We start from the raw sequence: 26978 nt of genomic DNA on the forward strand, positions 1-26978 counted from the left end.
CAGCCAACAAACACTCAGTGATACTGTGCACCAGGTACTGTCCTAGGCTCACAGGGAAGGTCCATGAATGAAGCTTGGTCCCTCTCTTCAGGGAGCTCATATAGGAGAAAAGCTCACAGTGTGAAACATATACTGGATGGGAACATGAATGAATGAATGAATGAATGAATACAAACTGCCTTTCCTCCCCTCTGCTGTATGCACCAGCATGCCCAGGACCCACCTTCTCTTTGCCCTCAATACCTCTACCCCATACCTCCTTTGCAAGGAAAGTTCCACTCATCCTTCAAAGCCTGACAAGGGTTTCTCCCTTGGCTCTCATTAAAAAAGCCCCTCCCCTTCACCCCAGAGGGACCTAGTCCATGGAAGCTTAGTATGCCCCATCTCAGAGGAGGCCGCCAGCTACGGATCGAAGGGAATAGTTTGGCCACTGAATTTACAGTCCCTCGGTGGGCTTTCAGTCACAGCTGTGTTTTGTATTTTATCATAAGCCCTAGTCGGTTTGGCTCAGTGGACAGAGTGTAGGCCTGGAGACCAAAGAGTCCCAGGTTCATTGCTGGTCAAGGGCACGTACCTTGGTTCAGGCTCCTCCCCAGCCTGGGCCCTGGTCGGGGCTCATGCAGGAGGCAACCAATCGATGTGCTTCTCTCACATTGATGTTTCTCTCTGTCTTTCCCTCTCTCTTCCAAGCCCTAAAAACCAATGGAAAAATATCCTTGGGTGAGGATTAACAACAACAACAAAAATCTGGTTGGTTTCATTAACTAGGTTCATGCCAGCACTGCTTGCATTTTCACTAGAATTTGAGTCTAGACTATGTGGCCATCATAAAAGTAAGGAGCAAAACACAAAGTCCTCTGTCAGTTTCTAAATGTAATGTCTCTGCTGGTCCCTAGAACACAGCTGGGCTGCAGTAAATGTCCAGATATGGGTGGTGAATAAGGTTTGTCCGTTTTGTTTTCTGAAACCTGGTTTTGAGAGTGAACTTTCCTAGTCATATTTTTTTTAAAAAAATCTTTAACTTACCATGTCTGTCCTCAATCTGTCAGGAAACAGATTATAGATCATTTCACCTCACTTGAAAACAAAGTAAATCTTTTATTTGCAGCCAAGTGTTACTTGTTTTCTCCTCCTTTCCAAGTGATTAGTAGAGCAGATAAAAATTGTGCTCCATATTTTACTTCATGGTACCACCCAGAATAATACAATTTAGAAATTAGGACCAACATTTTACCTTATATTTTTAAAAAAATATATTTTATTGATTTTTACAGAGAAGAAGGGAGAGGGATAGAGAGTTAGAAACATCGATGAGAGAGAGACATCAATCAGCTGCCTCCTGCACACTCCCTACTGGGGATGTACCCGCAACCAAGGTACATACCCTTGACCGGAATTGAACCTGGGACCCTTCAGTCCGCAGGCTGATGTTCTATCCACTGAGCCAAACCGGTTAGGGCTACCTTATGTTTTTTTTTTTTTATTGTCTAAAGTTTTACATATGTCTCCTTTTTCTCCGATTGACACCCCCCGCCCCCCCACCCCGGCCATTCCTACCCGGGCAAGTCCCTACTGCCCCCGTGTCTGTGTCCATTGGTTATGCTAATATGCCCTTTGGTTGCTCTCTAACCACCCCCTCCCCTGCCATTTGTCTCTGGATTCTTGTTCATCAAATTATGTTGATCGTTATATCCCACATATGAGTGAGATCATGGGATATTTATCTTTCTCTGACTGGCTTATTTCACTTAGCATAATGCTCCCCAGTTCCATCCATGCTGTTGCAAATGGTAAAAGTTCCTTCTTTTTTACAGCGGCGTAAATGGGGAGGGTAATTCCTGAGCAAGTCACAAAGACTGAACTATAAAGTCAGAATATCTATTCACAGTTTATACTGAGGAACCGAGTTGCCAGAAGGTCCAACCTGGCTTTTGTTCAAAGCTGTATGAATATGCCTAAGTAGGCATTTCCTCACTAGTTGGCTAGGTGCCTGAGATTGCAGCAGGATTCAGGAGGATCATGGGTCCTTTTCCCCACTCCCCTCAACCAGTACATAAGTACCCACCAAAACACTCCACTGGCCATGTGCCTGTGCCTGGGATTTCTTGGGCTGCCCAGAGCCACTGCAATCCCAGGCATCAAAGAAGTGATAAGTTGGTGTTGGGAGCCTGCAGGGAAGCACGGAGTTCTCGGTGCAGGGTAGAGGAGGACTTTCACTCTGGGTTGGGAAACGATGGCCCCGAGGCAGCCAGGGAAGTGATGAGCTTGTGGGTTCGGTGCTGGAAAGCAAGCAAGTTATAGGCAGCTGCCCCGCTCCAAGAGGGGACGCAGAAAAGGATGCCCCTGGAGCAGGAGTGCATGGCTTACCTCGAGGCAGAGCCTTAAAGGGCCCCTGAAATGGAAAGTCCCAGACAGCTCACCCAAACAAGGAAGATGCTAGAGATAGAGAAATGTAGAAATCTTGCTGTGAAAAGAATATGTGTGTGTGTTGTATATACATACATACAATATACTAGAGGCCCGATGCACAAAATTAGTGAAGGGAGGGAGGTCCCTCAGCCCAGCCTGCACCTCTAGCAATCCAGGACCCCTCGCTCCTAACCACCCGCCTGTTCACTCCTCACGGCTTGGCTCACTGCTCCTTAGTGCTGCCGCAGAGGCAGGAGAGAGAGGCGCCCGCTGCCACCACTGCGCTCGCCAGCCATGAGCCCGGCTTCTGGCTGAGCCGCTCTCCCCTTGTGGGAGGGCACTGACCACCAGGGGGCAGCTCCTGTGTTGAGTGTTTGCCCCTGGTGGTCAGTGCACATCAAAGCAACCGGTCAGTCGTTCTACCAGTTGTTCCACCATTTGGTCAATTTGCATATTAGGGTTTTATTATATAGGATATGTCTGTCTCTATCTCTTTATCTATCTTGATGTAAGCTAGGCTTTTCTCACCATTGATTTTACAATACTGAAGACATAAAAAAAATTGATAACTTTGATTATGTAAAAATGAAATATAAAGATAACATAATGATAATATAACAATAAGTATAACAATAACATAAAAAAGATGTCACAGCCCTAGCTGGTTTGGCTCAGTGGACAGAGCATCAGCCTGCGGACTGAAGGGTCCCAGGTTTGATTCCAGTCAAGGTCACATACCCAGGTTGCAGGCTCAATCCCTAGTAGGGAGAGTGCAGGAGGCAGCCAGTCAATGATTCTTTCTTATCATTGATGTTTCTATCTTTTTCTCCCTTTCCCTTCCTCTCAGAAGTCAATAAAAATATATTAAAAAAAAAAAAGATGTCACAGTCAAAAGGCAAACCAGAGAAATATTTGTAACATACATAACAAACAAAAGGCGATTTTCTTTCATTTATAAAGAACTTATACTAGAGAATAAGGGAAAACCACATAGGATCTAATTGTGAAATGAAAATGACATATTGTTTGCAGAAACATAAATGCAAATGGATAGTAAAAATGTGAAAAGATACCTAATTTTTCATAACTAATATGTATATCAAAACTGCTAAAAAATGCTGCTTTCCACCAGAATTAACAGTCGTGCAATTTTTTGGAGGGTAAATTGGCAATGTGCATCAACATTTTAGGTGCACAGATGCTTTGTGATAATTTTACTAAGAATTTGCTTTAAAAATAATACTCATAAAAATATGCCAAGCAATAATGTAGCAAAAAAAGAAGAAACTGCTGTAGGCAGTTAGACAGATATGAGCAGAGCAAGAATGATGGGCCAGGCACAGAAGGTCACCAGGATGGAAAGCCCCAGGTGCCTAGCAATGGACAATCAATTGTAGGGGGGGACCTGCCCCCAGGGTAACTTTTCCTCCCCCAGCATATCCCTGGTCATGAGGTTTGGACCCCCTGGCCTTTCCTTCCTAGCGATAACACCTAGGTCTCAAGTTGTATTTCAGCTCCAGGCCCAGATAAGCAAACAGCGTCAGCCATGGCAGAGGTCAGGACCAGCTGCATGGAATAATGACCTCCTCCAAGGTCATTTTTATGAGTATATTTTTAAATCAATCAGCGGAGACCACAACCCTAAATGGACACACCTGGAAAGCTACTGAATATTCTATTGAGATCTTCCCCTGGGACTCTCCCCTAAAATCTCCGCCCTTAAAATCCTTAGAAGGAAGGACCCACTGCACTCTCCCTCCAGGGAGCACACCTGTGCCTTTCTTTTCCCTTCCCTTCCCCCCTCCCTGCCCCAGGCAAGTTACCATTAGCTTCCTCACTTCCAAGCTCCAAGGACCCTTCCTTTACCTCTATAACTTGTTTCCTAAACCAATTTCTCCTGTGAATTACTTTTTCTACCTCTGTAATTTACCCAATAAATGCTCTCTTACAGTTGGGGTCTGGACTCTGAATTCTTTCTTAGCCAGAACCCAAGTACCAAGGTTGCTAAACCCAGATTTGATCTGACCCCACTGGTCTAACACCGGGTGCCATTCCTGCTGCCTACAACAAAACAACCTAAATATCCGTCATTAGGAAACTGATAAGTATAATATGCATAGCCCGGCCAGTATAGCTCAGTGGTTGAGCATCAACCCATGCACCAGCAGGTCACCGGTTAGATTCCCAGTCAGTGTACATGCCTGGGTTGCTGGCTCCATCCCCAGTGGGGGGCATCCAGGAGGCAGCTGGTAGGTGTTGATATTTCTCTCTCATCCATATTTCTCTCCCCCTCTCTCTAAAATCAATAAAAACATATTTTAAAAAAAGAATAATATGCATAGCATGAACTCATTTCTATGATTTCAGAGAGGAACGGATGAGAGAAAATCATTGATCGGCTGCCTCCTGCATGCCCCACACTGGGGACCGAGTCCGCAACCTGGGCGTGTGCCCTGACTGGGAATCAAACCCTAACCTCCTGGTTTATAGGTAGATACTCAGCCACCGAGTCACACACCGGCTGGGTGTCTGTCTTCCTCACTCTTAAAAACCAAACCAAACAAAACAAAACAAGAAACCTACTGGAAATATTGAGGGGCACACTTTGTAAAGTATATGATTGCCTAACCACTATGCTGTACACCTGAAACTAATACAAAGTAATTTTGAAGTGAAAATTGTAATTGGGAAAAATTTTTAATTAAAAAAAAAAAAGAATAAAGAAACAGAACTTTGCCCCTGCAGGGTGGCTCAGTGGGTTGGAGCATTGGCCCTTACACTAAGAAAGTTGTGGGTTCATTTCCCTGTCAGGGAGGCAACAATTGATATTTCTCTCTCACATCAATGTTACTCTCCCTCTCCCTTCTCTCTAAGATCAGTAAACATATCCTTGGTTGAGGATTTTTTAAAAAAGAAAAGAAAAGAAAAGAAACAAAGTTAAGTTTATATTGGAAATAATAAAAGAAAAATGTTTAAAGTAAAATTTTAAAATGAGCAAGATATTTTTTTAGTTAGAAATGAGACCTGGAGCCCTAGTTGGTTTGGCTCAGTGGATAGAGTGTCGGCCTGTGGACTGAAGGGTCCCAGGTTCCATTCCAGCCAAGGGCACATGCCCAGGTTGTGGGCTTGATCCCCAGTGCAGGAGGCAGCCAAACGATAGATGATTCTCTCATCATTGATGTTTCTATCTCTCTCCCCCTCTCCCTTCCTCTCTGAAATAATAAAAATATATTTTTAAAAAAGAAATGAAACACGGAGCCCTGGCTGGTGTGGCCCAGTGGCTTGGGTTTGATTACAGGTCAAGGGCAGGTACCTGGGTTGCAGGTTTTATTTCCAGCCCAGTAGGGGTGAGTTTGGAAGGCAACCAATCCATGTGTCTCTCTCACATTGCTGTTTTTCTCTCTCTCGCTCCCCCTTCCTCCCTTCCACTCTCTCTAAAAAAAAAAAAAAAAAAAAAAAAAATCAATGCAAAAAATATCCTTGGGTAAGGATTAACAAAAAAGAAAAAAGGAGAAGAAGGAGAAGAAAAAGAAACAAAACATGGACATTTTGTTCGTAAGATATTTGTAAATAATGTTTTGAATGTTAACTTATTACACCTAATATTTACATAACATTTAATTAAGAGTTTATAAAGTACTTTCATTTGCATATCATCTGATCCCCCAAATCCTTGAGGGAGGCAGAGAAAATACTACAGAGATTTTACTTTTTAAAAATTAAGTTACAGAACAATCACAAAAATATAATCATAATACTAAATAGGAAATAATGTTCATCTAAATCTGGTTAACTCAACAAATAAAACTATTTCAACTGGTGTTACATGATTAGGTTTACTGCATAGGGCAGATATTTGCACAAAAGGCATAGTAAGAGCTGGAAGGTCTATTTAGATCACTTCTACATTATTAATTATTATGAATAAATTATAAGTTGGATTTATTTTCTCTCTACCTTTGGAAGAGGTCATTTATCCAGGATTCTAAATATGATCTGAATATTATTATCCAAACAAAAACTGTTCAAAAACAGTGTTTTGTAATCGGTTAAAAAAGCATCTTTGTAATAATAACAAAGATGTTACCTCCAGGAGTCCAGACACTATTTAACAGCCAAAGATGTTACTGTAACCTTACCCATGTGATGGAAATTAGGCATACAAATCCTAACTGGGAACATTGATCTAAAAGATCAAACTGCTATCTTACAAGTGATATATATTTTATATCACATTATATGTACTATAAAGAAAAACCAATAAATTGAACTCAGAACATATTGGGACTGCATTAGGAAGTGTTGGAAAAGAGTTCTGTTTAGTATTTATCAAAATACTGATGTGTTGCAAAAAATAATTGTGCCAAGAGCTTCTCAACTATGGTTTTGGGCAATTTAAACTATATGGCAGAGTGGCAAAAAGATTATTCAGTTTGGATTTGAAAGAGCATCTTTAAAAGGAGCACTGCCATAAATGATCTCAACAACAATGACCTTGACCAAGTGGTGTAAGTGTAGTTCTGTCAGAATGGGTGGTCAGGGGTTCCTATTCTGGGTGGGTCACATGATAATGGAGACGGTCCACTCCTGACACCAAGTATTGAAAACCCAAGGAGAGGATAATTATCCTTCAGGACCCTTGGTTTTTGTTGTTGTTGTTTTTTAGTTTAAATTTTATTTATTGATGAGGGGGATGTGGGGGAGGGAGAGAGAGAGAGAGAGAGAGAGAGAGAGAGAGAGAGAGAGAGAGCCAGAGATACATTGGTTAGTTGTTTTACTTATTTATTATTTTTTTTAATTTAAATTCTTTATTGTTTAAAGTACTACACAAGTCTTCTTTTGCCCCCCATTGACCTCTCCCCAGCTGCTCCCACACCCTAGCACATGCCCTCACCCCTCTACTGTCTGTGTCCATTGGTTATGCTCATATGCATGTATGCAAGTCCTTTGGTTGAGCTCTTACCCCGCCTCGCCCCTTCCTCCTCTCCCCTCCCCCCCCCACACCTTCCCTCTTAGGTTGGACAGTCTGTTTGATACTTCTGGCTCTATTTTTGTTCATCAGTTTATGTTGTTCATCATATTCCACAAATGAATGGGATCCTGTGATATTTATCTTTCTCCTACTGGCTTATTTCGCTTAGCATAATGCTTTCCAGGTCCATCCATGCTGTTGCAAATGGTAAGCGTTCCTTCTTTTTTACAGCAGCGTAGTATTCCATTGTGTAGATGAAGCATGTCAAACTTGTGGTCCACAATGAAGCAACACCTGGCTTCCTCTCCCTAGCAACGACTAGCCTCCTTGGAATTTCTTCATCCCAGGAACATGACTTGCTTTATAGCCAGGTGCAAACATTTCACACTTTAACCAAATGTCTGTGAAGCGTTTATCCATGCCTCATCTCATTTTATCCTCACAGAAGTCCTGGAGTAGGTAGGTAGGAGACTCGGTGGAATCCTATTTTCTTTTCATTCACCGGAAAATGGAGATTTAGAAAGCTTAGAAACTTGACCCGACTGAAAAGAAGTAAGAAACGGTAGACCTTGAAAATGACTTCAGGTTTTCTCACTACGCAAAATATAGTCAAACACTGCTGCAGTTAAGTATTTTACCCTTTGTTCTCCCTGCATGATCTACAATAATAATGTGCTTCGTGTTGATATTTACTGCTGTGTTGCTGACAATTACGTGAAAGAGAAGTTGGGGTGCTTCACTGGGCTGGAAAAAGTTTAGCTATATCAGAAAGCAGGTCTAATTAAGCAAGGTTATCTATATATATAAAGCTTTCGCTGGCACCAATCGCACGCGTGTGTTTCTATCTGTCATTGTCGATCATGAATTTGGTTGACACTTCTATTATAGAGAAAGGGCGAATAGTGATATTAAAATATTTCTTCTAATTAATCTCCTTTCAATGTACACGAATTCATGCACCAGGCTACTCGTTATTAATAATGAACTACAATGTTCGCTAATGACTGATTACTATAATCATGTTGCATTCATTTTCCTTACGTGCCTTATGCACAGGCACACTACTTCTCTTCACTAATACTAGCAGCAAATATTTTAGCAGCCAATTGCCATGTCATTAGTCTTGTACTGACCTGTGTAGTGTGCACAATGGGAAATATTTCGCTTTCAGAGAACAAGAAAAATAAGTTTATTTGCATTACGCTTATTAATTTGTACAGTTATTCAGTGTCTGGTAAGTTAATGGTCAAGAAAAAATATTAATTTTTATTAAAATGTTCTATTATTTTGTTAATAATTACTCATTTATTTCGGCCCTTTGTATTCAGCATGTCTCTATAGAAATAAACCTACGTTTCTATGAAAATTGAAGCTTTTGTTTTTTTACAGCTCACATAAACTTAAATCTTGTTTATTTGGCCCATGTTAGCCTTTGAGTTTGACATGCTTGGTGTAGATGTACCACTGTTTTTCAATCCACTCTACTGATGGGCACTTAGGCTGTTTGCAAATCTTAGCTATTATAAATTGTGCTGCTATGAACATAGGGGTGCATATATCCTTTCTGATTGGTGTTTCTGGCTTCTTGGAATATATTCCTAGAAGTGGGATCACTGGGTCAAATGAGAGTTCTATTTTTAATTTTTTGAGGAAACTCCATACTGTTTGCCATAGTGGCTGCACCAGTCTGCATTCCCACCAGCAGTGTTTGAGGGTTCCTTTTTCTCTGCATCCTCTCCAGCACTTGTCATTTGCTGTACTGTTGATGATAGCTATTCTGACAGGTGTGAGATGGTATCTCATTGTCATTTTGATTTGTATCTCGTGGATAATTAGTGACTTTGAGCATGTTTTCATATGTCTTTTGGCCTTCTATATGTCGTCTTTCGAAAAGTGTCTATTTAGGTCCTTTGGCCATTTTTTGATTGGATCGTTTATCTTCCTTTTGTTAAGTTATATGAGTTCCCTGTAAATTTTTGAAATTAAATACTTATTGGAGATAACATTGGTAAATATGTTCTCCCATGCAGTTGTTTTGTTGATGGTTTCTTTTGCTATGCAGAAGCTTTTTATTTTGATGTAGTCTCATTTATTTTCTTCTTAGTTTCCATTGTCCTAGGAGTTGTACAGGTGAAGATATTTCTATAACATATGTCTGATATTTTGTTGCCTATGGATTCTTCTAAGATTTTTATGGTTTCCCGTCTTACATTTAAGTCCTTTATCCAATTTGAGTTTATTTTTGTGTATGGTGTAAGTTGGTGTTCTAGTTTCATTTTTTTGCATACATCTGTCCAATCTTCCCAATACCATTTTTTTAAAAATATATTTTATTGATGTTTTACAGAGAGGAAGGGAGAGGGATAGAGAGTTAGAAACATCGATGAGAGAACACCGATCAGCTGCCTCCTGCACACTCCCCACTGGGGATGTGCCTGCAACCAAGGTACATGCCCTTGACCGGAATTGAACCTGGGACCCTTGAGTCCGCAGGCCGACGCTCTATCCACTGAGCCAAACCAGTTAGGGCCCAATACCATTTTTTGATGAGACTGTCTTGACTCCATTGTATGTTCTTGCCTTCTTTGTCAAATATTGAGCTAATGGCTTGGGTTGATTTCTGGGTTCTCTGTTCTGTTCCATTGGTCTATGTCTGTTCTTGTGCCAGTACCAGGCAGTTTTGAGAATAGTGGCTTTGTAATATAGTTTGATATCTGGTATTGTGATCGCTCCAACTTTGTTCTTCTTTCTCAGGATTGTTGCTGCTATTCAGGGTCTTTTTTAATTCCATGTGAATTTTTGGAGAGTTTGTTCTAGGTCTGTGAAATATGCTGTTGGTATTTTAATGTTCCACTTATTCATGGATTCATTGGTTGCTTCTTATATGTTGCCGGGAGCCGGTCCCTGCTTGCTGTTTCAAGGGACCTGGCATATATGGCATACTGTTCTTAATATGTTTGCTCACCTTCTTGGCACTATGTGTTTTAACCAAGGTCTCTGAGAAAGGTTGTTTCCCCAGGTAGGGATTTTCCCCTGAAGTTAGGGAGGGAATAAAACCTCTTAACTAAGTGCCAGGTGGGTAATTAATCACTTTAACTATGAATAATCATGCTTAAGCTACATAATCTTTACTCCCTGGAATGGAGATAAGAAACGCCCTAACCTTTGGAATAGAGATTGATAGGATTGGAATCAACTGGTATAAATACAGATGTAAGAAGACAGAACCAAGAGAGACAGAACCTAGGCACAGAACCTACACAGAACGTTCTCTAGAGACAGAAGAACTTCGCTGGAGAGAACATGGCAAAAGTTCCTGGACAGAAACTGGCCTCAGAACCTAGAGACAGAACCTAGCGAGAGAACATGGCAAAAGATCCTGGACTGAACCTGACTACAGAAATTGGCAAGAGAACCTGACTAGAACCTGGTAACTGAGCCTGGCTGGAGAACCTGGACAGAACCTGGCTGGAGAACCTAGCGAGGGAACTTGGCTACAGAACCTGGCTGGAGAACCTGGCTGGAGAACCTAGCAAGACAACATGGATACAGAACCTGACTGGAGATCCTAACCAGAACCTCTCTGGAGATCCAGACCAGAACTTGGCTGGAGATCCTGGCTGAAGATCCTGGCTAGGCTGCTGATCAACTGAAGACTGTCTCCGTGTCCTTCCTTCTTCGCCGACTCCGTCCACACCTTTGGGGACCCCTGGACCTGCTGGGGTTGGACCCCGGCAATATGTGTCCTGACTGGGGATTGAACCCAAAACTTTAGTGTATTGGAAGGATCCTAATTAAGCTATCCAACCAGGGCACAGATCCCTTGTTTGCTTGTTTTTTAAAAAAATATATTTTATTGATTTTTTACAGAGAGGAAGGGAGAGGGATAGAGAGTTAGAAACATCGATGAGAGAGAAACATCAACCAGCCACCTCCTGCACACCTCCTACTGGGGATGTGCCCGCAACCAAGGTACACGCCCTTGACCGGAATCGAACCTGGGACCCTTGAGTCCGCAGGCCGATGCTCTCTCCACTGAGCCAAACTGGTCAGGCCAATCCCTTGTTTTTTAAAAGCAGTCAACAAGACTGTAAGTTCAGAGTCTACGTGAAGATGAATTTGAATTGGTGGGAGAGCTCAAATTTGATTTAAGTTCATCTCTAGCCTGGTCTAGACTAGTTTGACTTGGCTTTTGATTCCCAAGTATACAATAGAATGGAAGTGTCATATTATATGGACACTTATCTGCAGGATTACATACACTAGGTTAAACATAAGCAACAGAGCCCAGCCGGCATGGCTCAGTGGTTGAATGTCAACCTATGAATTAGGAGGTCACAGTTTGATTCTCAGTGAGGGCACATGCCAGGATTGTGGGCTCAACCCCCAGTGGGGGGCATTCAGGAGGTAGCCAATCAATGATTCTCTCATCACTGATGTTTCTATCTCTCTTTCTCCCTTCCTCTCTGAAATCAATAAAGATATAATAAATAAACAATAAACATAAACAACAGAAATATTTGGAATAATTTGAAATAAATAACATGCAAGATTCTGCCACCTGTTGTTATCTGTGCACTGAAGTGAGAATGAATAAAGTGCTGCGAACTTGCTCTTCCTACAATCTTAGTCATGGTACACATATCTTGTTATGTTGAATGTTATTCTAAGTGGTTCTCAACCTTCCTAATGCCGCAACCCTTTAATACAGTTCCTCATGTCGTGGTGACCCCCAATTTCATTGTTACAAATTGAACATAATTAAAGCATAGTGATTAATCACAAAAACAATATGTAATTATATATGTGTTTTCCGATGGTCTTAGGCGACCCCTGTGAAAGGGTTGTTTGACCCCCAAAGGGGTCTCGACCCACGGGTTGAGAACCGCTATTCTAAAGTAAGTTGAATATGATTTAAACAAAGGAGGATTCCATACTATACCATTCTTAAACACAAATCAATAATTTTCCTTTTCATTTGTTGCTCAACCCAAAAGACATCAATTCAATCCTGTGTGGAAAAAAACAAGTGGCTGTGCTGAGAGATGGTATCCAAAGTGGCTTATAACATGATCACAATTAACAAAGTATCTGTACCAATGAGGTGAGGTAGAAATTGGCTAACAAATAGCAACAAGTATACCAATAACAGCCAAGATAGTGAGCCAGGCCTTAGGGAAGACTGAAAAGCATATTTAATGACTAGAGACTAGCAATTTTCAATTGGTGTCCTATGTCACACTAGTGTGCCAATTTATAAAACATGTTAATACCTGACTCTTTAGCCAGGGACCTTTTCCCTTAGATTGTCAAATTAAAAAATGACAACAGCCAACACCATCATAGCCACCCAGTGTGACTGAATCAAATTATATCTATTTTTTTGGTCAGATTAACCAAAAAAAAAAAAAAGTATGCTTTTTTTTGGTGTGCTGCAGAATTTTGGTAATTAATTTATATATGTCATGAGATGAAAAAGGTTGTAAATCACTGTTATGGACATAAATTTGAGGGTTATGCCCATCATCAATCAGTACACTGAGAAAAAGGCTCGGCTTTCACTTGCTATTTAAACCACACACCATTTTATATACAGTACTGTTCATTGTCCCCAAAGGGCCAGGTTTACGTCTAGAGGCAATTCAAAACCAGCTAAAGTGTTAGAAACTGCTTCGGATTTAAGAGTTTCAGAAACTTGTTTCAACATCAAAGAAGTTGGAGTCGTTCATGAAGAAGGAGCACAGTTCCATTCTGAAGCCTTAAACAAACTCACAGAAGCAGGGAACTATCTCCCAAAGTTTTTAATGATGACAAGGGTAATCGTGACTGAATGAACTTTTGCCTAACAACTCACTTTCTAATGCTTTGTCTAGCGTCTTCACGCTAGAGGCTCCCGGCCCATGAGTCACTTTGTAGCGGTCTCCCTTATCAGATCGACGGTCTCGGTATCTCAGTGCTGGTGTTCAAGTAACCTTTTCTTTCTTTTTTTTTTTAATACTTAATAATGGCCCCAAGGCGCAAGAGTAGTGATGCTGGCAATTCAGAGATGCCAAAGAGAAGCCGCCAAGTGCTCCCTTTAAGCGAAAAGGTGAAAATTCTTGACTTGATAAGGAAAGAAAAAAAATCCTATGCCGAGGTGGCTAAGATCTACAGTAAGAACGAATCTTCTATCCGTGAAATTGTGAAGAAGGAAAAAGAAATCCGTGCTAGCTTTGCGGTGGCGCCTCAGACAGCAAAAGTTACGGCCACCGTGCGTGACAAGGGCTTAGTTAAGATGGAAAAGGCATTGAGTGTGTGGGTGGAAGACATGAACAGAAAATGCGCTCCGGTTGACAGCACGGTGCTGCGCCAGAAGGCACTGAGCCTGTACGAAGACTTGAGCGAGGGATCCTCTGAGAGGAGGGACACCAAGCCATTTACTGCAAGTAAGGGCTGGTTGCACAGGTTCAGGAATAGGTTTGGGCTGAGAAATGTAGGAACTCCTGCAGGGGCTGCGCCTGCTGTTGAAGAAGCTGCTGCCACATCTCCCGCAGAGGTGCAGTGGGTTAAGGAGGAAGGTATGTATGCACAGGAAAAGAGCTTGGTACGATCTGGGGTTTTAGGCGTCCATCGGGGGGGTCTGGAAAGGTGTTTCCCGCGGATAAGGGGGACTGCTGTACATCCAAAGAATGGCTGTTTGGAAAGTTTTCTTGCCAGCGACAGAGGCTGGAAAAGACGATGTGGTCGCCGCCTACCGAGGAGGAGGGGGAGGGGAAGGATGGCCGGCGTGGCTTGAATCCCCCATGGGGAGGGAAATCACAAAACCACTCGACTTTGCGCTTTGCATTCACGTCTGAAACCTCAAAGTTTTTAAACTTTAAGTGTACAGTAATGTCTCAGCCTTCTGGAAATTCATGAGCTGATGAAAGTTGAGAAGCAAAAGAAAAAACTGGAGGCGGGGGGGGGGGGTGATGGATGTGACTCGAAAGCCTTAGTGGTTGACAGAACGAACCTGGCTACAAATCAGGATATCTGCTCCCGCCCCATGGCTTTTTCTCAACTTTTCTTTCTAAATGTCGAGTGTAGACACGTGAGAAAAGCCTCTGGGGGGCACCGAAGAGTCCCCCCCCCTCCCCCTCCAAAGTCCGGGCACACCGTCTCCTCGGAGGCTCGCTCTCAAAACTCAGTTCTTTGTGTCCCCGCGGGCGGTGCAGGGCGGAGGAAATCCCTTGGCGAGCACGGAGGCCGGCGGGCCGCTCGGGGGCTCCCCGGCCTTCGCCGTGTTCCCGTCTCGCAATTTTCCGGGAATCTGGGGTGCAGGAGCAAGCGCGAGCTTCGCACGGCGGCTGAAGCCGGCTGGTGCTCCGCAGAGAGGAGGCTGGAGCCCCCCGCGGCCTCGATTTTCGCCCTTGCACCCCAGCTCCCCTCCCCCACCGGGCGGCCGCACAGGCCCCAGGTGCAGCCATGTTCTCGATCCCACCACCCCGCGCCTCCATTGACAGTCCTTGCAGGAGAGGGCCGGGCGTCGCGCTCTCGGCGTCCCCCGGGCTCGGGGTTCGCGGGCGCGATGCTTCCTGGGACTCGTAGTCCACCGCCCCCGCTAGCGCTTTAATGGGGAAGAGTCAGAAACTACAACTCCCGCTGGGCGGCATTGCGGGTGCGCAAGCGCAGCAAGCCTTCGAGGAACAAAAAAAAAAAAAAAAAAAGGAGAAAAAAAAAAAGGAGGAGGGTGAGAGAGAAGCTCAGAGAGCAGAGAAAAGGGGCCACCGATCGCCCCCCCGCTTCCCCGCACGCGTTCTCTAGCCGCGGCCGCCCGCCTGCTGCGGTTACCCCGGCCTCTCTCTCGGTCCCTGGCATTGGATCTAGGCGCTGAGCGGGGCCCGGCTGGGCGGCCATGCGGCGGTGACAGAAGCTCGGCGGAGACGCACGGGCCCCTCGCCCTCTCACCTCCTGCCCGCTACCAGCTCGCCTCGCCCCGAGGCGGCTCCTCCGCGGCCGCAGCTCGCGCACAACCCACTCTCGCTTCCCTTCGGCACCCCTACCCCGGCGCTGCCTGGAGGCGGCTGCACTCGGGTGAGTCCCTGTAGCTTCATCCCCTGCCCCTCGCCCCAGTTGCCATTGGAGCCGAGCCTTTATTTGAGACGACCCCTCCGGGCCTGCACGGTCGGAAGTCTGGGGACCGTGGGCGGCCGTGTTGGGGTACCCCGGGCCGCCGGCGTTGGGGGTGGGGCAGGAACAGACGCGGTCGCGGGGGACGACAGTTGCACGCGCGCGCCTGGGTGCTCATGGGGGAGGGGCGCGCGCGCTGGCGCCGCGAGAGGGGGGGTGGTCTCACGCGTGAGGCCCGCGCGCGAGCGAGCCTGCGGCTGCGCATGCCCGGACGCTGATTGGCCGGCTCGGGCGTTGCGGGAGCGCGCGCGGTGCCAGGCCCGAACGGTGGGATCGCGCTCAGCTTGGTGTCTCCGGGGCTGGTGCGCCTGGGCAGCAGACTCGCCGGATTGGCCCGCGGGCGGCGGGGGCGGGGTCGGCGCCACGCTGCTCGGTAACTTCGGCCGGCGGGCGGGCGGGCTGGGGAGCGCCGCCCCTCCTCGTCTGCGTCCCGGTCCTTCCCTGCCTTCCCTCCCTTCCCTCAGGTGGAACAGGGAGTGGGCTTTGTCCCGGCCCGGCGGGCGCGCCAGGCCCGCGGGGCCGGTTTTTGTGGTGGAAATAAACACAATGACCGGAAGGAAAACCTCTGCCTCCAGGCCGCGAAAATAAGCCGTCAGGATTGGGCCGGCACCCAGACGGGTTTCAGGGGAGGAAGAGGACAAAAAACTGCCTTTCTTTCCCTTCCCTCCCCCTTCCACTTTTGCTTATGCAAGTTTTTCCTTTAGTAAAGCGAGATTTTTTTTTTAAGTGTTAGGGTTTTGCGCTGATTTGCGGCGGAGCGTGTTCAGATGTTGGGTCCTGTGCAAGCCGTGCTCGCTCCTGCGAATGCGGGACCCCCTGCCGACTAGTCAACCTCTCTTCTCTGCATTCAACTTCGCTGCAGACGATGGCTTGGTGGCCCACAGTGCCTAAGAGCAGTCTCTGGGTGCTGAGGAAACAAAAGGGGGAGTTTGCAAGTCAGAATGTGCGTTGGAGTGCCCGGAGGAGGCAGGGCTTCCCCTCCCTCTCTCCCTCTAAAGCAGCGGTTCTCAACCTGTGGGTCGCGACGCCTTTGGGGGTCGAACGACCCTTTCACAGGGGTCGCCTAAGACCATCGGAAAACATATATTGTTACATATTGTTTTTATGATTAACCACTGTGCTTTAATTATGTTCAATTTGTAACAATGAAAATACATCCTGCATATCAGATATTTACATTACGATTCATCACAGTAGCAAAATTACAGTTATGAAGTAGCAACGAAAATGTTATGGTTGGGTGTCACCACAACATGAGGAACTGGATTAAAGGGTCGCGGGGCTCTAACCAGTTTGGTTCCGTGGATAGTGCGTGGCCTGTGGACTGAGGGGTCCGGTTTGATTCCGGTCAAGGGCACGTCCCCAGTGGGGGGTGTGCAGGAGGCAGCTGATCGATGTTTCTAGCTCTCTGTCCCTCTCCCTTCCTCTCTGTAGAAAATCAATAAAATATATATATTTTTAAAAGGGTCGCGGCATTAGGAAGGTTGAGAACCACTGCTCTAAAGCCTATGATTTGGGATGACTGATTTAATTTTCTACCACAAGTAGGCCCCGCCCCCTTATCCACGGTTTCACTTCCCGCGGTTCCAGTTTGAGGTCAGAAACTATTGGGTGGAAAATTCCCAGAAATAAAAAATTCATAAGTTTTAAATTTCTCGCGCCGTTTGGAGTAACATGATGAGGTCCTGTTCTGTCCCGCCCTGGATGTGAATCATTCCTTTGTCCAGAGTATCCACGCCGTGTAAGCTACCAGCCCATAGTCACTTTGTTGCCATCTCGGTTTTGATACTGCAGTGCTGGTGTTCGAGTAACACCTGCTTTCCTTAATGGCCCCGAGGCGCAAGAGTAGTGATGCTGGCAATTCAGAGATGCCAAAAAGAAGCCGCCAAGTGCTCCCTTTAAGCGAAAAGGTGAAAATTCTTGACTTGATAAGGAAAGAAAAAAAATCCTATGCCGAGGTGGCTAAGATCTACAGTAAGAACGAATCTTCTATCCGTGAAATTGTGAAGAAGGAAAAAGAAATCCGTGCTAGCTTTGCGGTTGCACCTCAGACTGCAAAAGTTACGGCCACCGTGCGTGACAAGGGCTTAGTTAAGATGGAAAAGGCATTAAGTTTGTGGGTGGAAGACATGAACAGAAAATGTGTTCCAGTGGATGGCAGCATGCTGCGCCAGAAGGCACTGAGCCTGTACGAAGACTTGAGCGAGGGATCCTCTGAGAGGAGGGACACCAAGCCATTTACTGCAAGTAAGGGCTGGTTGCACAGGTTCAGGAATAGGTTTGGGCTGAGAAATGTAGGAGCTCCTGCAGGGGCTGCGCCTGCTGTTGAAGAAGCTGCTGCCACATCTCCCGGAGAGGTGCAGGAGCTGATTCAGCAGGAAGGTATGTCTGTATAGAAAACAACATGGTATGTGCAGGGTTTGCTACTATCTGTGGTTTCAGGCATCCACTGGTGGTCTTGGAACATACCTCCTGTGGCTAAGGGGGGGACTACTGTACATGTTTTTGTTTTGTCCATTCTTTAGCCACTGTAGTCTGCTGCCTGTGCTTTCCTTTGGCCTGCCTCTGGGATCTCGTAGGCTGGAATGATTTTTTTCTTTTCTTCGGGCTCTTCTCGCTTAAAGCCTGTATTGTTCGGTCAGAATTTGCTGTTCTTACAGTATCCCAGTCAACTTGATTGCCGCGCCAAGGAGGGCATCTTTATTTCCTCTAGGAGTGTGTTTGTTTCTGTTTACGTGTGTCTGGCCTAGTCACTAGGTATTAAACTCCTAGATGGGTAAGGATTAGGCTTTTCTGCCTTTCTTCCCCTTCCAGTCTACAACTGTCAAGGTGCTTTGACTACAGCTAACATTTGAATATTTTTTTTATGTGCCTGGAATTGCTCTTAAGCTTTTTTTTTTTTTTTAAATATATTTTATTGATTTTTTACAGAGAGAAAGGGAGAAGGATAGAGAGTTAGAAACATTGATGAGAGAGAAACATGGATCAGCTGCCTCCCGCACACTCCCTAATGGGGATGTGCCCGCAACCAAGGTACATGCCCTTGACCGGAATCGAACCTGGGACCCTTCAGTTCGCAGGCTGATGCTCTAGCCACTGAGCCAAACCAGTCAGGGCTGCTCTTAAGCTCTTACTGTATATTTTCTTATTTACTCTTCAGAACAACCCCATAATTTCATTCTATAGATGAGGAACAAGCAAAGAGAAGCTGGGTAATTTACTCTTGATTATCCAGTCAAGTAACTCTTGATTCCAAGATTTGAATCTAGGCAGCCGGAATCTTAACCTCGAAGCCAGTGGTTTCAAACTCCTGTAAGCATCAGCATCCTCCGGAGGGCCAGTTGCTAGGCCCCTCCTTTTGATTCTGCAGGTCTCGGGTGGGGCCTGTTATTAGCATTTCTACCCGGTTTCCTGGTGGTGTTGATGCTTGAGAACTAGTCACAATAGCAAATTAAGTTATTTTTTTGGTATTTATTTATTTTTATTTTTGAGAGAGAGGAAGGGAGAGATAGAAACATCAATGAGAGACATCGATCTGCCTCCTGCATGCTCCCTACTGGGTATCGAGCCCTGATCAGGAATTTAACTGATGAACTCTTGGTTCATGGGTCGATACTCAAGCACTGAGCCACACCTGCCGAACAGCAAGTTAAAGTTTTAAGTGAGGAAAATTTATTGTAGATATTTGCTTTTCATTACTTTAAAAATATATCTCTAAAAAAATCAAAAATAATTTGAGCTGTTTACTGTAGTTTGGGTTGGAAAACTGAGAGTTAAGAATTTTTATTAGCCATGATTAGAAAATTAAGAGTTTAAGAAATAAAGTGTCCAGTTTAAAAAAGAGTCAAGGATATTTAAGTACAGAATAAAATTAGAAACCTAATAATTTTGGCTTTTCCCCCACTCTCGTTCAATTATTAATTTATTCACGGCACAGGCATTTATCTCCTTCCAGGGATGTCTAAAGCATCCCATCTACACCTTTGAGTATAAAGTCTGGGAACCCAGAATAGGTGGGGGTCATAGGGCCTGAGCATGGCACTGAGATAGGTTGGGCCAGGATGAGGCTGGGAAGCTCCGGGCTCCTGCCCTACTTCCCCCAGCCGCTTGCACATCCAAGAATTTGGTTTACTATTTTGTTTGTTTTAATTGTTGACAATATTACAGATGTCTCCCATTTTCTCCCTTTTTGCTCCCCTCCACCCAACCCCCACCCCAGGCCTTCCCCATACTATTGTCTGTGTCCATGGGTTATACATATATGCATGTATGTTCTTTGATTAACATCTTCCTGTCCCCCTGTTGTACCCCCTCCACTTATTGGGGCACAAGTCTTGTTGAGAAAGATTTTGTTTTTTAAAATTATAATAGATTTCTTTAAAAAATATATTTTAAATATATTTTTATTGATTTCAGAGAAGAAGGGAGAGGGGAGAGAGAGAAGCATCAATGATGAGAGAGAATCACTGACTCGCTGCCTCCTGCACACTGGGGATCAAGCCTGCAACCCAAGCATGTGCCCTGACCGGGAATCAAACTGTGACCTTCTGGCTCATAGGTCAGTGCTCAAGCACTGAGTGACATGGGCCGGGCTCTTTTTTTTTTATTAATATGCTTTTATTGATTTTTTTTTATGAAATATATTTTATTGATTTTAGAGAGGAAGGGAAAGGGAGAGAGAGACAGAAACATCAATGATGAGAGAGAATCATTGATTGGCTGCCTCCTGCACACCCCCCACCGGGGATTGAGCCTGCAACCCAGGCATGTGCCCTTGGCCGGAATCGAACCTGGGACTCTTCAGTCCTCAGACCGATGCTCTATCCATTGAGCCAAACCAGCCCTGGCTGATTTTTTTTTTTAAGTACATTTTTATTGATTTCAGAGACGGAAGGAGAGGGAGAGAAAGATAGAAACAACAATGAGAAGAGAGAATCATTGATTGGCTGCCTCCTGCACGCCCCACACTGAGGATCAAGCCTGCAACCTAGGCATGTACCCTGACCAGGAATCAAACTGTGATCTCCTGGTTCATTGGTCGACGCTCAACCACTGAGCCACGTGGGCCGGGCTGCTTTTATTGATTTCAAAGTGAGGAATGGAGAGGGAGAGAGAGAAGCATCAGTGATGAGAGAGAATCATTGATCGGCTGCCTTCTGCACTGCCCCTCACTGCAGGCAGAGCCTGAAACTTGGGCATGTGCCCTGAACGGGAATTGAACCTTGCTCAGTGTAATCAGCTGGGCTGGATTTCTTTCTTTCCTTTTTTTTTTTTTTTTATATTTTATTGATTTTTTACAGAGAGGAAGGGAGAGAGATAGAGAGTTAGAAACATCGATGAGAGAGAAACATCGATCAGCTGCCTCCTGCACATCTCCTACTGGGGATATGCCTGCAACCCAGGTACATGCCCTTGACCGGAATCGAACCCGGGACCCTTCAGTCCGCAGGCCGACGCTCTATCCACTGAGCCAAACGGGTTTCGGCTGGGCTGGATTTCTTAATGGGGAAAGTAATCTCAAATTAGGCAGGAGGGATGGGATTAATGGACAATTATGCTCTATCATTTTTGATAATGCATAGATTGATGATGTAAGTAAAACACTGAAAAATCACTAACCACAACCTTTTCTCTTATTACTGGTGACTAACTATTTGCATTGCATTCTACCTAATTCAATTCTATTGTTTTACTCTTCATTGAAAACATGAGTTTTTAAATATTGCAATCTCTTTCTAAACGATTGTGGTTACAATTAGCATGAAATTGTCTTAACCTTTGGGTTCAGCAGATGCCAATCAAGTAATTTTTATGTAGGTCTGGGGAAAGCATTTTATTGAAGAATAAGTTTGAGAATACTTTGCGAATGGTATTTCACTTTTCAGATATGCATTAGAAGCAATTTATTTGAAAGATAATTTGAAGAATTTTATTAACAGCAATCTATTAAAGCTCATTCATAGCATTTTCTTTAAAAGGTGTATACATTTATTTGAGCTTAAGCTTATTCATTGTTACTAACTGAAAGAACATAAGAAATTCAATTAATCAGTTGTAATTGTAGAGTTGGAATTTGTTTAAAATGGGCTAAAGGGGTAAAAGGAGATTTATTAGTTCCGTTTTTTCTTTTCATTCTTTTTCTTTCTGATATGTCATTTTAGGTATTTTTAAACATTTTTAACTCACTGGCGTTAATTACATTCACAGTGTCAAAACCATCACAACTACTTCTAAAATTTCATCACTCCAAATAAAAACTCTGTACCCATTAAGCAATAACTCTTCATTCTTCCCTCTCCCTAGTCCCTGGTAACCTCTAATCTATTTTCTGTCCCAGAATTTGCCTATGTTAGATATTTCATATAAGAAGAATCGTACAGTATTTGTCATTTTGTGTTTGGCTTATTTCACTTACAGTGGTTCTCAACCTTCTGGCCCTTTAAATACAGTACCTTATGTTGTGACCCAACCATAAAATTATTTTCGTTGCTACTTCATAACTGTAATGTTGCTACTGTTATGAATCGTAATGTAAATATAGGATATGCAGGATGGTCTTAGGTGACCCCTGTGAAAGGGTCGTTTGACTGCCAAAGGGGTCTCGACCCACAGGTTGAGAACCGCTGACTTAGTATATTATTTTCAAGGTTCATCTGTATCATAGCATGTATTGGAACTTCATTCTTTTTTATAACTGAACTGGAGGCCCGGTGCATGAATTTGTGCATGGTCCCTCAGCCAGTTGGGGCAGGCAGGCTGGTGGGGGAGGGACCATGGGAGGTTGGCTGTGGGAGCGCACTGACCACCAGGGGTCAGCTCCTGCATTGAGCATCTGCCCCCTGGTGGTCAATGCACGTCATAGCTACCAGCTGGTCGTCAGGTTGTAACGATTGCTTAGGCTTTTATATATATAGATAAGGTTCCTTTTTATGATATACCACATTTTATTTACCCATTCATCAGTTGAGGACATTTAAGTTGTTTCTACTTTTTGGCTGTTGTGAATATTGCAGTTATGAACATTGGTGAACACGTGTATTTTGAATCCATGCTTTCAAATTTTTTGTGTATATACTTAGAAGTGGAATTGCTGCATTATTGTTTTTTTCCTTTTTAATGCTTTTCTTAGGGCAGATGAATTTGGATGGATCTGGAGAAATCTCTCAGTAGTATAAAGAATCTTGACATTTATTTCACTTAGCATAATGTGCATGTTGTAGGATGTGTCTGAATTTCCTTTTTAATCCTCATTATGATTTTTGGGTTTTTGAAGTTTTTGTTTTTATTGTATGGCAAAGGAAATAATTATTTTTTAAAAGATTCTAAGAATTGATTTAGAGAGAGAGGGAGAGGAAGAGAGAAACAGCAATATGAGAGTGGAACATCAATTGTTGCCTCCTGCAAGCTCCCTACTAGGGATGGAGCCTGAAACTCAGGCTTGTGCCCTGACCGATAATTGAACTGGCAACCTTTCAGTGCATGGGACGATGGCCAATCAATTGAGCCACACTGGCCAGGGCAGGAAATAATGTTTGAAAAAAACTACTGTATAAGATTATATTATAATTGTAGAAGTGGAGAGTAGTGAAGAGTTGGTTAAGATGAGTCGTGATTATGCCCACCTGGTATGGCTCAGTGGATGAACGTGGACCTATGAACCATGGTTCTATTACTGGTCGGGGTACATGCTGGGGTTGCAGGCTCGATCCTCAGTGAGGGAGGGGCATGCACTAGACAGCAGATCTATGATTTTTCTCTTATCGATGTTTCTATCTCTCCCTCTCCCGTCCTTTCTGAAATCAATAAAAATATATTTTAAAAAAATGAATTCTGGTTAGACAGCCTATGAAGATTTCTGATTGTATAAGTTCCATACTTTTGAGAATTACTGTGTGTTTTTATTGTATTTGCATACATGGGCCTTAGTATTTTTATAGTAAGTTAATTAATTTCTGAGTAGGTATTTTTGTCAGGTGAATTGTTTGTAGCTTTTAGAGAAGTGTATAAGCGTATGTTGTAAAACAGTGAGGTAGTTAGTTACTTTACCCAACTAAATACTCACTTTTTGAATTTATTTCATAATTTTATCCTTCATTTGTAGCCTTATCTGCAGAAAAAAATAGCAAAATGAGTGGTTGAGCTATTGTTCACTATTCATCTTCTTTATTTTAAGCTTTGAAAAAGAAGGGATCCTTTTTTACATTTGAAACAGTATTCATTTATCCATTTACCTAACATATTGAGGGCCTTTGGGATAGGTATTCTGTGAGGCCCCAGAACACAATCTGTTTCTTGAACAAATTATATAATATTTTTTTGTTGAGAGCTTCAGGATAAAGACTAGTTTAGTTTATATATTCAGTCTAGTTAACTTGTTTAGATATTTGGAGTAAGGTGACTTTAACTTAAATTTTAAAACATAATCTCGAGTATATTAGATGTAAGTAAATTTTCATGGTTGCATATGCATTCTTTAAAAGGTGTACGTACTTTATTTCAAAGCAGTGATTTATTGTATACCTTAAACTTATACAACATTGTGTCAACTATATCTCAATAAAGTTGTGAAAAATAAATAAGTAAAAATAAATATGAAAAAACCTCACTGATTTATTTTAACATTTTACTGATTAATTTTCCTGCCCCATCAGAAAATAAGTTATTTTATTTAGTAGTGATAATTAAAGCAGTTAGTTGGGAAATTTTCATTTTATTAAACTTGGATTTTGAGAGTTTATATGTAAATCAATAGATAAATATAAATGTGTTCTTAAAATAGCCATTTTAGTTAAATTTTAAATGCTTACTGAATTTTAAAAATTTACTGAATGCTTGTGTGAACTACTCAGCACTAAATACATTCTGAATATCTACTCCTAATCATGTCAGTGTACATCTCCAAAAAATAAACACATTTTTTTAAAAAAATATATTTTATTGATTTTTTACAGAGAGGAAGGGAGAGAGACAGGGAGCTAGAAACATCGATGAGAGAGACATCGATCAGCTGCCTCCTGCACATCTCCAACCGGGGATGTGCCCACAACCCAGGCACATGCCCTTGACCGGAATCGAACCCGGGACCCCCCAGTCCGCAAGCCGACGCTCCATCCACTGAGCCAAACCGGTTTCGGCAAAAATAAACACATTTTTAATATATTCACAAGAATGTTATCACAACTAACAAAATTAATAATATCCTAATGTCTTCTAGTACCCAGTTTAATTTTTTGTTAAAATATATTTTTATTGATTTCGCCGAAACCGGTTTGGCTCAGTGGATAGAGCGTCGGCCTGCGGACTGAAAGGTCCCAGGTTCGATTCCGGTCAAGGGCATGTACCTGGGTTGCGGGCATATCCCCAGTGGGAGATGTGCAGGAGGCAGCTGATCGATGTTTCTCTCTCATCGATGTTTCTAACTCTCTATCTCTCTCCCTTCCTCTCTGTAAAAAATCAATAAAATATATTTAAAAAAAAATATATTTTTATTGATTTCAGAGAGGAAGGAGAGGGAGAGAGAGATGGAAACATCAATGATGAGAGAGAATCATTGATTGGCTGCCTCCTTGACGCACCACACTGGGGACTGAGCCTGCAACCTGGGCATGTGCCCTAACTGGGAATCAAGCCGTGACCTCTTGGTTCACCACTGAGCCATGCCGGCTGGGCCTAACGCCCAGTTTATAATAAAGTTGTCTTTATTGTATCGCTACCTCCCACCCCCCCCAATAAAAAGGTAAATAAATACATTCTGATAACAACCTTGTGAGGTAAGTATACATATTACTGTCTTTTTCTAGACTGGTAAATTTAGGATTAAAGAATCCCAAGGTGCCGAAACTGGTTTGGCTCAGTGGATAGAGCGTAGGCCTGCGGACTGAAAGGTCCCGGGTTCTATTCCGGTCAAGGGCATGTACCTTGGTTGTGGGCATATCCCCAGTGGGAGATGTGCAGGAGGCAGCTGATTGATGTTTCTGACTCTCTATCTCTCTCCCTTCCTCTCTGTAAAAAAATCAATAATATATATTTAAAAAAAAGAAAAAAGAATCCCAAGGTGAGCCCTGACCCATGCAGCTCAGTTGGAGTATCATCCCATGCACCGAAAGATTGCCAGTTGATTCCCAGCCAGGGCACATATCTAGGTTTTGGGTTCCCAGTAGGAGTGTGTATGGGAGCAGCCAATTGATTCTCTCTCTCTCTCTCTCTCTCTCTCTCTCTCTCTCTCCACTTCCTCTTTCCCTAAAATCAATAGAAACAATAAAAAAACAAAAAACAAATTCCAAGGTCAGCCATATCTCGTATTGCAGATAGAACTTGAATTCAGAACTTTGGCCTGATTCCAAAATTGGTGTTCATAATAGCTTTGCTCTGTTGCCTGCCTTCTGGGAACAGTACATTTGAAAAAATAAAGATGGACTTCTAAACCATAATTACTTGATTTTCATTTCTGCTTCCAATTCATACAGTTAGAAAAAGAACAAGTGATCCAGCTTTTCTAATACCAAATGATTTTTAAACTTGGAGTAAGGTCAAATGGACACATTCTTTGTCTATTGGGAGGACAAGCTACTGCTTTTTAAAATCCGGATTGACAATTTAAATGTATAATTTACAAAAATTTGCATATTTGCATTGCAAAGATTTTCTCTTTTTTTTTTTTTAAATATATTTTATTGATTTTTTACAGAGAGGAAGGGAGAGAGATAGAGAGTTAGAAACATCGACGAGAGAGAAACATCGATCAGCTGCCTCCTGCACATCTCCCACTGGGGATGTGCCCGCAACCCAGGCACATGCCCTTGACCGGAATCGAACCTGGGACCTTTCAGTCCGCAGGCCGAGGCTCCATCCACTGAGCCAAACCGGTTTCGGCACAAAGATTTTCTCTTAAACTGTAATGCCAAGAAAAGTGTGGGTGTTCCTGAATAGCTGATAAGGTTTTTTTTATTTGTCTTTCAAGGACATTGTTTTGGCTACTGTGAAACTCAGAATTGAACATGTGATCCTCAAATTGGGCAAATCCTCTTTCCCTGGCCTCATTTATTTTGTCATTCTTCCTTTCACCAGGCTTACATTTTTTAGAAATCTATTGCTGTTAGCTCTTTCAAAATTTTTGGAAATTGAGTGGAGAAGGGAATAAATTTTTAAGTATTAATACTTTCAAATCTTAACCTTTTAAGTATATTTTGTTTCTTTTTGAGGGAACATTTGTTTTTTATTGATATAATTACCAGCTTTATTTCAGCAGATAGAATTTCAGAATTTAGTATCTTAAAATAAATGTAAGCATAGTCTGCTATAAAAACTTAGAATTCTTGACTTCAAAAATCAATCTTGCTCTGCCGGCATGGCTCAGTGGTTGAACATTGATCTTAAACCAGGAAGTCAGGGTTTGATTCCCAGTCAGGGCGCATGCCTGGGTAGCAGGCTCGATCCCCAGTGTGGGGTA

The 26978-nt window shown here is 43.1% G+C and overlaps 1 protein-coding gene across 7 annotated transcripts in view; it reads left to right on the plus strand.

Annotated features, from left to right (window-relative positions):
* Positions 1 to 13759: 13759 nt before the first annotated feature.
* GTF2I (general transcription factor IIi) overlaps positions 13760 to 26978 on the plus strand; it is a 129205-nt gene continuing 115986 nt past the window's right edge. For 3 of the 7 annotated variants that reach the window (XM_036308742.1, XM_036308743.1, XM_036308746.1), the window contains exon 1: positions 13760 to 13938. The gene's annotated coding sequence lies outside the window, so the exon portion shown is untranslated. Of the gene's footprint in view, positions 13939 to 15063; positions 15434 to 26978 lie in introns of those variants that run through there. The other 4 variants (XM_036308745.1, XM_036308744.1, XM_036308747.1 and 1 more) reach the window with 3 other exon arrangements.

Source organism: Myotis myotis, unplaced genomic scaffold, assembly GCF_014108235.1.
Source record: "Myotis myotis isolate mMyoMyo1 unplaced genomic scaffold, mMyoMyo1.p scaffold_m19_p_5, whole genome shotgun sequence".
NCBI classification, from domain to species: domain Eukaryota; kingdom Metazoa; phylum Chordata; class Mammalia; order Chiroptera; family Vespertilionidae; genus Myotis; species Myotis myotis.